General features: G+C 39.2%; 1 protein-coding gene across 2 annotated transcripts in view; it reads right to left on the bottom strand.

The window, feature by feature from the left end:
- The window catches only part of sema6a (sema domain, transmembrane domain (TM), and cytoplasmic domain, (semaphorin) 6A), a 114748-nt gene extending 101986 nt beyond the window's left edge, over nucleotides 1-12762 (bottom strand). The window contains exon 1 of one of the 2 annotated variants that reach the window (XM_049486014.1): nucleotides 12477-12762. The gene's annotated coding sequence lies outside the window, so the exon portion shown is untranslated. The remainder of the gene's footprint in view (nucleotides 1-12476) is intronic. The other variant, XM_049486015.1, reaches the window with a different exon arrangement.
- Between the last annotated feature and the right edge of the window lie 477 nt (nucleotides 12763-13239).

Genomic DNA, 13239 nt, shown 5'->3' with positions numbered 1-13239 from the left:
TTTTGTTTACTAAAGATTTACATTTAAAGATTGGCTGCAAACAGTGGTTTGGTTTCGTTTTGTGCTTAAACCATGACCTCTAGAAGGCTCTGTTTTCAAATCTCACAGCTCTGATTGGATATAAATTACAATTTCGTTTATTGTATTTAGATTTTATGCATTTGAAAACATGTTTTGCCCTTTTAAAAATCTCAATATACAGTTTTGCTTTCAGTATCACAATATCAAATCATAACTGCTGTATAGTGATACATACCATATGGCAAGGTTCTTGCCAAAACACATCCTTTGCTACTAATATAAATATTCTAAAAACAAAAGCATATTTGGTCTAACACTGACACTAAAGTTTATATAGACAAATCTACTCAAGATCTCCAGGTTTACTGAGGAACAGGAAGTTTTATTATGGCAAGGCTATGCCCAACAGAGCCCTGTTTGTTGTAGGCCTGCCCCCGAGTCTTCACGTGTGGTTTCTTTTTGCGGAGCAGGAAGGAAACAATGTCGGGCTGTTGAGCAGGTCCTTTGAGAGTGATGATAAGTGCTCCTGTCTTGTTTCTCTACGCCCAGCTGATGGACAAGCTGGGCCTGAACACTGGGGGCCTTGTGGTTGTGCTTATGTTACCAGGCACGCGACACCACATGGCTGCAATTTGTTCATTAGATATGTAATAAATGTACACAAAGGACCATTATGGTTAAAACCTTCGCTGACGAGGCTCGGGAAGTTAAAACGTCCCTGGGGCAGCCGTCAGCATGCGCTCAGCCAGACGGCTATGCCAAAAAAATAAATAAAAAAACGGTTCTAGGTTTCTTTTTTTGTTTTTGGCTTTGGGAGCAAAATTTTGGGTGAGAAAAAAACACATGGAGAAACTTGGTATCCAGGAATTCTTATTCTGATCATAAGATTCTCCGATTTTAATGTTGCTTTAATCGTTTCCAACTCTAAGCTAGATATGGTAGCAGTACCTTATGTGTAAACCTTATGTAAATTTGTCAACACTTGACAAGAATGATATGAATTATGTGAATGATATGAAGAATGAAATGAAACATATTTCCAGATAATCCGGGCTCCTCAAACCGTTACAGCAGACGCTTCTACCAGTGATGCAATCCCTCACAAAATCTGACAATACGCCAACCGCCACATCCACGCTCTCCTCCAGCCTCACCTGCAGTAGTCAGAGGGTGATGTAATGGCACCCGCAACCCGCAATCTTCAAAGCCACCAAGAAGCAAAGCTTCACATCCATGGAAAAGAAAAAAAATAAATGCAAAAGAAACTCCCCAAAACAACACCCTCCCCGTTTTGAAACTCTAATGGGTGGCCCATCCGCAAAAGGTCACAGATATGAGAGAAGCGGCGCGTAAATCACATACGGCCGGACTGCGCCCCGGCGGCACTGACAATGACAAGGTTCTTTATTCCGAACCGAAGCCACATGAAAGGCACAGGAGAAAGTCTCATGATTACAGTGCTTCTGTCTGTGCTTGTTCGCTGCCCTAAAAATACTGCCTAGAAAAGCAGTGTGATGATGAGTTGCAGCGGCGGTACGGCCATTAAAACAAGACGGACGAGAGAGCAACCCGAGATTATGAACTGTGCATCCAAGAGTGTAACTAGCAATTGAGTCTATATTTAACAACAAATTTAGAAGCGGGGATGGCTTTTGTTCACAGCTGCAGTAAAAAAAAAAATCAGGTTAAACTGCACCTGAACAGCAGTTTAGCTCAAACATAAAGAGGAGCATTGTCATGAGGAGCACATTCTTACTACTAATGGAGTTGTAGTAGGTGCGGGACCAGAAAATACAATCTTCTCTCACGGATATTGATATTGGTGTTGGTCTGGTTGTTTCGTTCTGCAGCTGATGTGTGGTTACCCCTTTCACCCTAAAAAAAACCCTTAACGGGTTCTAAAAATATATTTTATGATACCTGGTCCCCATTTATAGCTTATTTTGAAGGTTTGCAAATATCTGATTGGATTGAAACCTGGTGTATTTCTGTATTTTGCATTTCGTTTTGGTAAACTGTCCTAGAAACGTATATATTGACTAAAGAGTCTTTTATAAAGTACCTGGATACATCCATTGTGTATGAAAAAAACAATATAATTATGTATAATTATTTTCTTTTTGTGTAAAGGTAAATGGTCACGTAATTTTTTCTTTTTTTTTTTATTGTGCCTTGGGATAGAGGGTATGGGAAAGTAAGAAGCTGTGTCTATGTTTTTGTGGATTGGTTTGATGTTTGAACATGCAAAAGAAATAAACAGAATATTCTAAAAAGAAACACCCTTAACGTTTTCATTTTATTTGATCTTATCTGAAAACAGCACACCAAATACATACCATTGTGACACACCAATCTTTACATAAAAAATCATAAATACTGTGTTTTTCAAAATCGCTGCAGTATTACAATACAAAATACTGTGATAAAATATGATATCTAAATTTCCTTACACATTTTATATGTGTTAGTATAACAATCATTTGGCCTGGAGAGCTTGCTCTGCAATTCCATTCCATTTCATCTTGCAGTGGGTAAACCATCTATGACAAGCCTATCCACTGGGAAAATGTTGCTGTAAGATGAGGCACATTCTCAGCTCCAGCCTTGCGCTGCGTAGCATCATTTACACTTCAGGGACTCACATCCGATGAGTAGGCTCGCTTCAGCATGTCCTACAAAATCTCTGCCAACCAGTGATGCACGCTGTGCCACCGCACAGGCAATGGAAGAATCATCACCCCATCAGTGCTACTGAAAAGCCTATCTACTACTGAGTCAATGGGGCAGTTTCATTCTCGCTCTCTTCACAAAAGCGTGAGCTATTACCAGCGTTGCTAACACCTCCCAAACCATGAGCCAATCGCACTAACGGATGTCGTGCTTTCAGAGTCGGGTAGAATCTCTCAGATGAATCTTCTCTGTGTAAGGCTGTGCATCGTAACTGTAGTTTTATTAGCTTCCTGGCTTTTCTTTACCTTCTTTAGAGTAGAGAAATTCTCTGCTTCTCAATTTAGGGCACTATGCACACTGTGTACTTAAAAAATAATGATGCTGCAGATGGAGCTTAAAATGATTATCCATTATGCATTACAGGAACTAGTATTATTATGTCACATTACTTTTGCTAAGAAGCTAAGAATGCTAAAAAAAAATGCGCCACTGGCTTGGGGGAATATGCATGTGGGCACCTTTGAATTGAACGTCCATGTGTTTTACTATGGATTTCTGCCAGAGTTGCATGTCTGTTAGCATTAAAGATTACAGTCAGATGCTGCCGGGTGGTATTGCCTTCTATGACATATTCCCAAAGTATACAATACACAGTATCCACATATTGTGGATCGGGAATGTTGAATGCTCACACAATTTCAAAAAATGGAAGGAATGTCCCATTCCCATCCCATTCATCTGGCGCTAATTCACATTGCCTTTCCATAAGCATACCATACTGTAAATCCGGACCATACCAAGTCATCCCCTGAGGTAATACTTCATGATAAGTTTGCATACCACTGAATTTCAAGATCTGCCCAATCAGATTTTTGCCCAATTGACATCTGACATCCTGCAAGAGATGAGCTCCGAAGCCTAATTAACTGCCCAAACAAGCTCTGAGTGAGCAGTCGGGTGGCCAGATGGATTTCTGACATTTCAGAAATTTTGGTCACTTGTCTCGCGAGCTGATTTCTCAGCGTCACGACCTGTTTTCACAAAAGCTGCACATTTTAGATTGCACTGGTCACAGACAGATACATACTAACACTGCAAAATTTGTTTGCCAGCTGTCGAAATCCATCTGCGAGCCACCGAATACACAGATCAAGCTGAAAACGTTGTGGGCCGTTTTGTCCCAAGCCTTTTTTTAGTCACCTCAGGGTTTAAGCACGAAATTTAAGCACGCAGCAGTTTAGTTCAGTTCAGAAGATTAGGTGAAGTTTTTGCACATCTATGCACTTTCTCAACATTTCTGATACATTTAAGGTGGCCATATTCTGCTGAACTGAGTGCTTGTAGCTAGACCGTACTTTATACAGCCTAGGGGCTGCATTTCACATGCAGTGTGAGCACCCACTTTGCAGCATGTCAGTCGGACTGACTACTTTCATACAGTGTCACACAGAGTATGTCTGGACTTATAGATATATATGTGGGAAGAGTGTGAAGAGCTTCTAAATTAGTAAAGAACATTTACGTCTGGACCAAATGCTTTATCCAAACCTTTAGCGCAAATATGATTCGCAGCATTCTCTAAACTTTCTAAATTTGTGTTGTCATCCTGCCTCAATGTGTCTTTCTTTTCTGAATATTTCATACTGCGCCGGCCTTTGATGGCTCCTCTGCTTCTGTTCCATGTGGTAAATATACAACCGCCGAGTGCAAATTGTGTGCAACATTCCACATAATTGTTTTACAAATCACGCTCTACTTCATCATCTGGGTGTAATTAGCAGAAGTAGAGAGTAGAGAGCCAGGAATAAGCTATCACAGAAACCAAATGTAAAATGGATTTTTATCGTAAGTGTTTTTGATTGCTGCTTTCTGTGTACACGTCACTGTTACTTTAATCTCCCTCTTGGCGTTGGCTGTAATTTTGCACTATTTTGACACATGTAAACAACTCACACGGAGAACTAGTCAGGCTGAAGCTCAGCCTCCACATGGTGGGGTTAAGAGGAAGAACAGTACGGCAGGGTTACATTTATTACTCTATATTGCCTTTGCAAAGAAACAATGAAAAGTCTTATCCACTATGTAAACCAAGATTAATCATGAATTGCTAATGGTTAATATTTGTTACTTTTTACTACTATTATTGTTTTTGATGCAGATGTTTTTTTGATAGATATGCAGTTAACCCCTCCATCGGTTACTGGTGTTTTTTTTGGCGAGTCCAACCAAAATATTTTAGACTTTTTATGTCCCGGGTTACCATTGTCCCAGGTTAGCACTATTAGAGACATCAGTTCATAGCAACAATTTATATGAAATTTTCCACAACCAAACACCTTAAAAACATGTCCATGGATAGAACTTTAACAGTATTTTGTGTCTACCTAATTTAATGGCAGATAATTTCCTACTAATTTGAAAAGTGGAAAAAAAAAGTTGAGACATGTGATTTGCCAATAAAAGACCAGTAAAAGATCATCAAACTATTACTGGTAGACTCAAACGTCTTTAGCTAACTGTTTTTGGGGCATGTTTTAAAATAGTATTCAATGATATGAGTTAGGTGTTACATCAGTCCCAGCTCATTTAACAGTTGATTTTTTTTAAGGTAAATGGAACGCAGCATTAACCATAGGTTAAGTTAAGTCAAGGCTAAGTCATATTTGCACAAACATTTTCACATGCTGCTAAATTGTTAAGTAATGGTGGGTATTGTAGAGTAGTGTTGTAAAACTGGAGTCTCAAGGCCATAAATGAGCGATCTCAGTCTAGTCTCAGTCTGGGGGTGAGATATACTTGGAAATCACTGACCACTGATCAAGACCAACAGATTCCAATGCTTACATTCATCATGTATGGTATGTACATTAATAATAATAAAGGTACATAACTTTTATATGATGCGACAAAAACCTGTCTCAGTCTTGTTCACTCCTGGTGTTTGTATACTAAAAATCTTGGTCTTGACTAAGACTTGACATTTCCTGGTCTTGGTGTTTCCTAGGACTCGGCTCTAGCAGTCTTGCCTACAAGTTTTCAAATGCAGTAGAGCCGTGTAGGTTGCCGACATTATAAATATGATTTTTCTGGCTTAAAGAAGTGACTCTCCTACACGACATTCACCATAAGCTAAAACTAACTTGCTCTTAAAGTAACTACTCACACTAAAAGTGTGAGAACACTACACAGCCACTCGAACTGAGAAACAGCTATAGTGCCATTCACACGTATCAACACCTTTGGGCGATCCTTCATTTAAAGGGCCTCGGCGCAATCGACTGTAAGCGCTCTCTCTATTTCGACGCTGCCACATCCAGTATATTTCAGAGTGCCCATCTCCTGCACGTCTGATAAGGCTCTCTGTGGGCCAGCGGAGGCCACAGTGGCCCCTTTAAGCACCCTCACTGCTGGAGAGGCTGTTTGGAATTGCTGGCCCCAGCAATCTCCCCACCAGCCCCCTTCCTCCAGGCGCCCCGACACTGTCTCAGGCCTTGAAACTATGGCAACGGAATAAGAAAGCACTCTCCATGATTAATAGATGAGAGAGGCCGTGCCAATCGCGCTGGGCCTGGGGATGGGACAGATGTACGCTCCCTCCTCGGCGACTCGACGCCACAACTCCGTGGCAAGTGCAAAACCTGGCCCGGGCAGGGGAACGCACTTCGCATGCAACATGTCTCCTGGAAGGGCTGAACAGTATATTGTTTTTTAGTTGTTATCGCAATACTGTTTTTTTGTGTTTTTAAAGACTTATAAGGCAGGGTATCCAGATCTGTCTCAGACACTTTCAGACACAGTTGACTTTCTTGGTTGCACAAGATTCCAAATGTCTTCAATATGATAATATTATAGTGTTACTGTAATGAACAAGACACTTTTCATAAGAGCATATCGTGGATACTACTGATTGACCAATTAGTGTTTTTCAGGTCATATCAAAAGGCTCCAATTGCCTTTTACTTGATCATTCAGCCGCCAAAACCATATTAACATTTGCAGGCAAACATGGTAATCCATCTGTCACTTGCTGTACAATCCTAAGCGATGCACTCTTGAGAGGAGCATCTGGTTAGTGGTGTTAAAACACTTTCCTCTGCCTACCTCATAAATCATTAGTTAGTTTTACACATTTTACAAACATGGAAGTTTGAATCAGAACCGGTAAAAAAAAAAATTACATTGGGTTTATTGGGGTTCTGCAGTTGACCTTGCCAATCACATGTATGGGCTGAAAACGTCCTCAATCACTTGTGGGTACTACCACTACTTACTTGGTTTAATTATGAATTTAATTAGTAACAATACGCCTTTAGGGTTTTAAAGACATTTTCACAATACATGATTGTTTATCGCAGTATTTTGATAAGGAATATGCACATGAGTTATCCAAATACTCTCCCATATTTAGTACTGGACTTTTTTTTTGATAATTATTTGCTGCACTCCATCAAATTAAACAGGACTGATTACACTTGCTATATAGCCACCACAAAATATTCAGAAAAAAAACAAAAACATTTTTGTCAGAAAAAACATTTTTGTTTGGTCACAATACAATAAAATACGGTCATCTTCCCTAGCTCAAATCCAGTTTAGTTAAATGCAGTATCATACGTTTCTTTTGATAGCAGTTATTTAAAACATGGATTATAAATACATTTTGTGTGTGTGTGTGTCAACAAATTGCGATACATATCTTACACACTTATGTTGAAAAAAATTATCTAAACATTTTGTCAAATCACACAACATTCATCATTCTTTATCCATGTCACACCAAGAATTCACTAATGTTTTTTTTGTATTATTATTTCTGATGTATTGCATGCTATACTGTAACATGCAACAATATGATGAAATATGAAATGAGGAATACTATGCATATATTGCACAGCCCTGTCTCCCGCATAATCACGTGTAAGCCACAACACAGAAACCAGCCTGAAGAAGCATTCAGTATCCAGGGGGATATAAACATGTGCCTTGTGCTATCAGTTAACTAACTGTGGCTGTGTGTGTTTTACCTCAACACGGTGTGATTTAATATGCAGATTTGCTTACCAAGTGACAACTTGCCAAGGAAACAAGTAAATTGTGTGACAATAAATCAACAAAGCAAGCCAAGAACAACATGATACATGATATATATGATAGCGAACACTCGGGTGGCTTGGTAAAGGTACATAGTTTTGCTTTAACAGAGAAAATTCTCGCTAAAAACAAAGAACAATCTAAGCTAATAACCTAAGACTGATAGATTCAGCCTGAGGCAATTATAAAAATATCTGTGGCTTTAAAGATAGAGAACAACTACCCAGACAATTGCAGCATTGAAATCTCCATATGTCTTTTCATTACAGCGTAGTGTGGTAAAGATAAACACTGTCACAATTCTGAACATGCCTTTGGATCCTTTGGATACCTTTATTTTGCAAACTTATCATTAACATCACAATTCAAGCTTTAACGAGGAGGACAATCCACTTATGCACACACTCATACACACACACACACACACACACACACACAAAGACACACATATCACCAGCACCAGACTGTTCTTTTAATCCATAGCCAGGATTCAGTGTGAGTGGGCTGGCGCGACAACAATGACAAGATAGCAAGTCGACACTGGTTCTATCCATCTGTATAGCGATGAAAGATAAAATGATTATTTATGTTCGGGGCATTGTTCAGAACCAGTCTAATTAGTCAGTGCAATATTTCTGTTAGCGTTATGAATAGAAAGGTTTAGAAAGACAATTCAGCTGAAGGGTGATTTGCTACACACATATACACACACACACACGACAGAGAAAGAGAGAGACATATCAAAAACCCTCCCATAAAATGACACCTCAAACTTCAATTCAAACTCCAATTATCAGGCATCTCATTCCTTCCCCCGCCCTGCCAGCCTTCTCATACATAATACATGATCTTGGAAATGACATGAAGCCCAAAATCCATGCGACATATTGACAGTAAATCTGAAGTCATTATTTACACAGGCTCACTTATCGTAGCTGAGTGTAATTCATAAGCGTGTATCAATTATTCAGGCTGAGCAAATCTGCCTCCGTCCTTGACAGAGAAAATATAAATACGCCACTGCGAGGAACGATTCAAGTCCACTAGTGTGACAAATCCACATCAGTCACACACAATGGAAGCCTCACTGCCATTGTTGGGGAGGGAAGATCAAATGCCTCACTGTGCATTGCTCCATATAAAAATAACTTCATTTTCACACCTCCACCACCTGGTAGGTAAAGTTCGCACGATAACAAAGAGGATTCTATCAATTGGAACACTGTCAGCGTTTTCTGTCAGCGATTGCTAAGATTTTAAAGGAAAAAAACTTTATTAAATATTATATTCAGTCAGTCAGTGTGCATCGCTGTTCATCACTGTGTCTGGTGTGTGGAAATGAGGAAAATGAGGAAAAAAAAAAAAAGCCTGGCTCCTAGGAAGCAAACGGATCTTTTGTTTCATTTAATGATGATGCCTATGATGCCTAGAAATGTTTTGTTTAAATGCAACAACAAAATCTTCCTTTTGATTTGTCTATTTTAATCAGTGCTCATTCTGTTTCCTTCCATTTCCTTCATTTCTTTATTTGAAAAAAAGAAAACTCTAACAAAAGAAGAAGGAAATAAGAGCTCCATTATATTTCCTTGCCAATAACACGCCCAGCAAAATGATGTCCATTTCCACATTTACTACCCCAAGAGCCACTATGTGCCAGTTGAACCATACCGACATTATAGACATGGTTAAACGAACTGACTGCTCATGCTCACCAGATCCCAAGCACCCAATCTGCCCTCTCTCTGTACTTGTGATATAACTGTACTGGTAGGTGGGGATGCTGCAAGCCATCTGGCAAGCTGATAGGTGGGATGCATCCTCCCTGCAGGTCATGACCAGGAACCTGCTTCTGTTTTCCCCCCAAATTGATTCCAAGGCTCCATATGAATCAATATCAGAGCAGAGGGTTGCTATCTTACATGAAATACACTGTGAAATGACTAGAAAAATAAATAAATAAATAAAATAAAGGAACTTCTTTCAAACCCACCCTCCCTCAGAATTGAAATAAATAAACAAAATGCAATACGTTAAACTGCCTTTTTTTAACATCCATGAACCACTAAAGACAGCAGAGATTTGAAGAGATGTAGAGATGTAGAGACTGTACAGTGCATAGTCCTGTACATCTGTTCATATAGGCTAATCTTAACAAGCCTCTATATTAGGACATCCCTTCCTTATTCATGACCAACCAGGCACAGAAACGTCCGAACCTTTGTCATACCTAAGAGCCTGATTAACCCTAAGAAAAAAAAGGGAAAGGAAAGACAGGAAAAGTAAAAAAAAAATCCATGACCAATTAAAATTTGTACAGAAGGTCTAATCCAAAAAAGAACATCATGAAAGCCTCTTTGAGTCATGTGAATATAAAGCTACACTGATAGTTCGGGAATCTTGGCACGGTCGGGTGGCAGTTTGCCATTATAGAGAGGGAAAAAAAAAGAGCTGAGAGAGAGAGAGAGAGCGACGGACAATGAGCTTAACAAGTACCATCTAATGCCTCGCCATTAAATCCGTTACCGTCCTATCCACTGAGTTCAGGGCTACGATTGAGATGCACACCATAAAAAAAAAAGGACTGAACGGTTTCGGATTAGGCTTTGTCGTGCTGGTAACTGTGCAGAAACAGATGCTGTGTATTGTTGCGACCAGGCAGAAGTCTGGCCTCTTCAGTGTGGGGAGCGGCGCTTGGTGGGAACAGCGCTGACATGGTCACACCCTAAGTGACCTCAAGGGTCAAAGGCAAACTTCAGCTGGTGACCGACCCTCCGGAAGACCTTCATCTGAACCACATTTCAACATTCCTGCACCTGTAACTCTTGATTCAAGTGAGGGTAAAAACCCTACCAAGCTTTTTTTTTTGTCTTTTCAGCTTTTTTTTCATTTAGGGAAAAAAAAAGAACAAGATAGCTGAACTGTGAAGCATTTTTTATCTCCACAGAACTGCTCCTACTTAAGAGGCTCTTTCATGTGGTGCTGCTAAATCTGTCTGGTTCAAAATATTTTGAGAAGGCTAGCTGCAATAATGAGGCTACACAGACTTATACTTCACTTTAATTCCTGCCTGAAAGCACATTATCCGTTAGTACTATTTATTCACTTAATAAAAATTTTAAAAAAGATCACAAAGCCTCCCCGTGTTTTACAAACCATTCAAAAGTTAATTCATGGGGGTATTAGCAGTGGTTTCAATATTTGCTTAATGAGCTAAATAAATAAATAAATGTGTTCTCAATTCAATTTTCAGAACCAAAAGCAGGCCAACACATGTCCACATTGTTTGTATCCACTCAATTATCTAACGACATCACAACACCATAACTTTAAAGTCAGAGCACCATCTCTGAATGTGAAAGAAGTTCATCACAAAACCAACTCAAAAGCTGAATGGCAATTCTTTTACACAATGCAATTTAAGCGCTGGGGGTGGGCAATGTGGTAAAAACCACAACATGTATCACGATTTACGATAAATAATATTTATCACAATATTTTGCACACAGACAAAATGTATCAGCAGTGTCTAAAAATAAGTAAAAACTGTTTTTTTTCCCAGCCATATAAATGAAAAACAATGATCAGCCATCTCTAATAAAAACAGTTGGGTATCGACTGATGAAAAACAATTTAAAAAGGAACGAAATACAAGAGATTAGATCAGGTCTGACCTAAAAAGCTAATCAGTTTTAGCTTATCAGTTATCAGTTAATTGTTAAATTCCTAATTTGTCTTTAATTATACTCTCTAAATAATAAAATGTACCAATGTTCCAATGTTTAGCCAGTGGTCTTTCAGCACTGATGCTTATATATCCGTAATATCCTCTGAAATGTAGCATATGCAGAATACTGTGTATCAAGACAATACAATTATCGTATCATGATATTTATCACAATATTTTGCACACAGACGAAATCAGTATCAGCAGATCAGCTGTGTCTAAAAAGATTCCTAAAAATTGTCCAAACTGAAAAATACTAATCAGCCATCTCTAACAAAAACAGTTGTTGAATGGACTGATTAAAAAAGGAAAAAAGAAAATAACACAATACAAGGGAGCAGATCAAGTCTGGTCCAAAACGGTTTAAGGAATTGTTAAATTCCTCATTTTTCTTTAATTATACTCTCTAAATTTGTAAAATGTACCAATGTTCCAATTGAACCAGTTGTCTTACAGCACTGAAGCTTATTTATATATATATATATATATATATATAAATATTTCCATAATATCCTCTGAAATGTAGCACAAGCAGAATATTGTGTATCACACAACACAAGACAATTATCGTATCGTATGGTATCGCGATACGCTAAAATCTTATATATATATATATATATATATATATATATATATATATATATATATATATATATATATATATATATATATATATATCGTCACATTGCCCACCGCTCCAAACGACGATTAAAGTTTACGAGTGACGTAGCAGCGTGCTCTCTCTCTCTCTCTCTCTGTCTGTCTGAGTGTGTAAATCCGTCTAACACCTCCTCAGACACGCGAGGCAAAGTAGCACAAAACAAAAGAAAGGTTTATTTGGGCGCCTGGAATAAAATGCGCGTTATTTCAGAGCGCGCTACGCGCTCCGCGCGCTCCGCTCCACACTGCCCGTTATAGGGGCTCACTTTCCCCCCGCCGCTCGCCCGCTCCTTCTTTCTGGGTTACGTACCGTGTCAGTGCGCCCCTCTCTCACAGCGGAATATCCATTGGAAATCCAAGTATCGAAACAATCCGTGAGAGCGAACTGCGCGCGGAAACAAAGTGCGGCTCCAGCAGAACTGATCAGCCAAGCGGTCCGAACCATTCGTAGCTCCGGAGCACCAAAGCGGCTGCTCATCCTATTTAGAGATGAAGGCTTCTCACCAGCACGCAGCTCTCCCAGCTGTCACCCGCTACACACTGGGAGGAGCCAGAGCGCAGAGCCGAGTGTGTGTGAGGAGCGGGCTCTTTTGTTTACTAAGCGAACACACACACACACACACACATTCACACACACGCTCAACTACTGAGACTGAGGGGGACGCTCGATTCAGCTTTCAGAACCGACTCCGTCTCAACGAATCGAACAACCGATTCGACGCCCCCTTTGATTCACAGACGTAAAAATAAACATTGCTAAATAAATAATTGCTAAACATACAAATAAATGAATAAATAAAATCTATAAGATCATCATAATTTAGCCTATGCATGCATTATAAAATAAAAAAAAACATAATATGAAAAATATGAAACACTATAACACATGGCAAATACAGCTCTGGAAAAAAAAGAAAACAAGAGACCACTTAAATTACTAAAATGCTGAGTTTTTTTATTTTAACAAATTGAAAACCTCTAAAAATAAAATCAAGAGGAAGATGGATGGAAGCTAAACTGCTTGAATGTTTGGACCAGGAGTGGCGTAAATCTATTCAAAAGCAGTGTGTAAG

The sequence above is a fragment of the Astyanax mexicanus genome, chromosome 12 (genome assembly GCF_023375975.1).
Source record: "Astyanax mexicanus isolate ESR-SI-001 chromosome 12, AstMex3_surface, whole genome shotgun sequence".
Lineage (NCBI taxonomy): Eukaryota > Metazoa > Chordata > Actinopteri > Characiformes > Acestrorhamphidae > Astyanax > Astyanax mexicanus.
The sequence above is the reverse complement of the archived record's forward strand: the minus strand, read 5'-3'. Positions and strand labels throughout refer to the sequence as shown.